This window comes from Otolemur garnettii, unplaced genomic scaffold, assembly GCF_000181295.1.
Source record: "Otolemur garnettii isolate 467f Iridium unplaced genomic scaffold, OtoGar3 scaffold00013, whole genome shotgun sequence".
NCBI classification, from domain to species: domain Eukaryota; kingdom Metazoa; phylum Chordata; class Mammalia; order Primates; family Galagidae; genus Otolemur; species Otolemur garnettii.
Genome location: NW_003852408.1, coordinates 14,066,884 through 14,070,535, shown reverse-complemented (window position 1 = coordinate 14,070,535; position 3,652 = coordinate 14,066,884).

Sequence of the window (3,652 nt, the reverse complement as noted above, 5' to 3'; positions counted from 1 at the left end):
AGGGCGACAAACTGAGACTCTGTCTCTAAAAAAAAAAGAGTTCAACATTTCAAAGAATATTTGTGAGTATTTGATATGTATCTGGCACCATGCCAGACATCAAAGAATTGAAAATGAATAAATTAAGTCATTGTCCTACTCTTTAATCTGCTTCTCTATTTATTTATTTATTTATTTATTTATTGGTTGCAGCCGTAATTGTTGTTTGGTGGGCCGGGGTTGGATTTGAACCCACCACCTTGGGTGTACATGGCTGGTGCCTTAGCCACTTGAGCCACAGGCACCGAGCCAATTTTTTTTTTTTTTTTTTGAGGCAAAGTCTCAAGCTGTTGCCCTAGGTAGAGGGCTGTGACATCACAGCTCACAGCAACCTCAAACTCTTGGGCTTAAGCAATTCTCTTGCCTCAGCCTCCCAAGTAGCTGGGACTACAGGCACCTGCCACAACACCTGGCTATTTTTTGTTGCAATTTGGCCAGGGCCAGATTTGAACCCACCACCTCCAGTATATGGGGCTGGCACCCTACTCATTGAGCCACGGGTGCTGCCCTATTTTTTTTGTTTGTTTGTTTTGTTGTTACAGTTGTCATTGTTTCAGTTGGCCCCAGGCTGGGTTCAAACCTGCCAGCCTGGATGTATGTGGCTGGGGTCCTACCTACTGAGCTACGGGCGCTGCCTTTTCTAGCTATTTAAAAACATGCAAGAAATTAATTATAGTCATCCTAGAGCTAGAGAATGCTAGGACTTATTCTTCCTATCTAGCTGTATTTTTGTATCTATTAACCAACCTGTGGCTAACCTTCATTTTCCCCCATTCTACCCTTCCCTGCCTCTTTGAGACAGGGTCTCATTGTGTTGCCCTGGCTAGAGTGCAGTGGCATCATCATAGTTCATTTCAGCTTGCAACTCCTGGCTTGAAGCAATCTTGCTGCCTTAGCCTCCCTAAGTGGTGGGATCACAGGCATAAGCCACCCTACCACCCTGCAGCTCATACTCTTAAGGAAGTTGGTAAAGTCTTCGAGACTATAGACTCTGAGTTAGACATGTGAATGAAAAAATATGGCATGGGTATTGCATTGCATGATAAAAGTATGTAGAAGACCCAGAGTTGGCACAAAGAGGGACATGCTAAGCCCCTGCAATGTGATGAGTCAAGAAAAATTTTCTCTCTTCTTCTTTTATTTTTTGAGATGTGGCTTCACAGCTCACAGCAACCTCCAACTCCTGGGCTCAAGCAATTCTCCTGCCTCCTTTTCCCAAGTAGCTGGGACTGCAGGCGCCTGCCACAATGCCTAGCTATTTTTGTTGTTGTTGCCCGTCACTGTTTGGCGGGCCCGGGCTGGATTCAAACCCTCCAGCTCAGGTGTATGTGGCTGGCACCTTAGCCACTTGAGCCCAGGTGCCCAGCCTTTTTTTTTTTTTTTTTTGAGACAGAATCATACTTTTAGCCCTTAGTAGAGTGCTATGATGTCATAGCTCACAGAAACCTCAAACTCTTGAGCTCAAGTGATTCTCTTGCCTCAGCCTCCCAAGTAGCTGAGACTATAAGTGCCCACCACAACACCCAGCTATTTTTAGAGATGGGGGTCTCACTCTTGCTGAGGCTGGTCTTGAACCTGTGAGCTCAGGTGATCCACCTGCCTCAGCCTCCCAAGTGCTGGAATTACAGGTGTGAGCCACTGTGCCTGGCTCTATTATCTATAATCTTGTTAATGTATGTGTGTGGCTTGAGATTTAGGATTCAGTAGTCTCCATGTTCTCTACAGGCTCATGCCTGGGCCTGCATTTCCTGTTTCTGATTACAGGGACTGTGTTTTAATTTCTCAATATAATGCTTGGCATAGCCTTATCTGTAAAAAGGTGTGTTCACAATGACTTTTGACCATGCTTCATAATTCTTCACTTTGCATGTATAGACACAGACTTAGAGGTACAACTGCTCATGTCCTCATGTCCTAGAAGGGCCTTCTGAAAATTAGCATATCAGTTTTCTCAGAAGGAGCTTAATTACAGGCAAGGAGACAGGGAAGGAGCAGGTCATAAGTTCTGTCCCTCAAGATGTACCCAAATGAGAGAAACTGTCTGTCTGGGTGTTCTGAATTAAACCCAGAATTAGGTGTTGGAACTACAATTCCATTTGGGAATAATTTAACACATTCTGTGGCATTTTTGGAGGAGGGAGTGGGGATGAGGAGGATAAAACCTCCATTACATTGTGGATAATGATCCTACAGTTATATACTCTCCCCACTAGGGATTTAGCCTTTAGTTTAAGGTGACCAGATTTTAACATTGGTAAAGCGGGACACCATGGGGGGGGGGGGCCTGACAACAATGCAAACTTTGATAATCAGTTCTCAACAATTATTTGTTATTATTAAAGTTTAACATTATAAAATTAACAAAAATAATATAAAACGCGTATCCTGGCGAAATAGCCACATGGCAGCCGAAAACCATATATTCCCTTTCTGTTCTCCCGTGTTCCCTAGCTTGTCGTGCATTCTTTCCAAAAATTGGGGCTTTTTTAAATGCCACAGGATGCAGGACAAATTGTTAAAAATCAGAACTGTCCTGCCAAAACGGACATCTGGTCACCTTACTCTAGAGAGGGTGGGGGCTACTTGTTTCTTCCGGACAGTTTGGCTCCTTCTGAGCTAATTGTCCTTGCCTAGAAGCAAGGGAGGGAGCCGGTCTCCTTCTGATACCTTGCCCAGGAGGGGAGCAGGGAGTTTACATTAGCCTTTTCATTTCCAAATGAAGTTACATTAACCTCTTCATTCCCAAATGGAGTTACATGAACCTTTTCAGCAGCCAAAAAACGTATATTCCCTTCCCATTTTCCCTCTATTCCCTAGCTTGTCATGCATTCTTTCCAAAATTTGGGACTTTTTAAAAACGCTGTGGGACGTGGGACAAATTGTTAAAAATCGGGACTGTCCCTCCAAAAGCTGGACGTCCGGTCACCTTACTTTAGATCCAAATATCTAAATGCCCCAGAGAAGGGGAGAAAACCTGTGATTGAGAATCTCAATATCTAGCCTTTCTTAGACTAGAGCATAGGAAGCAGGGAAGAAAACAAGATCATTGCCTCACTTGCTTTCCCCAACCCCAGCCCCAGCTATCTGCCAGTGGGAAGCACAGTGAGCTTGACTGTTTGCAGCATTTCCTTCTCTTCCGGTACTGGGCCAGGACCAGGGCTAGAGCCAGAAGAAGCCCAGCCCTGGCTCCTGTGTGGCCAAATGTGTAGATTTCACCACACCTACCCTCACATCTACTTCCATGCCACTGACTTTAAGGAATTCTGGAATCCATCAGGAAGGCTGCACAAGGAGGGTGGATGGTGATATGTAGGTCACACTGGGCTTGGGAGTCAAGAGTCCCCAGCCCTAGACCTTTCTCTGCTACCCCTGCTGCACAAGTTTGGTCAAGCCACCCCAGCCCCCAGCCTCTGTGGCCTCTTCTTATCCTTCAGGGCATGGCTCAAATACCACTTGCCCTGGAGACCCTCCCCCAACTAAGTTGAGCTCTCTGTGCAGCATACCACTGCTTGCTCTCTTTGCTTCCTTTCTATCACCACAATTTGTCATCACACACACGTGTGTGTATTTACATATACACTATATAATTACGTTTGCTTGCTTATTTGGTTTA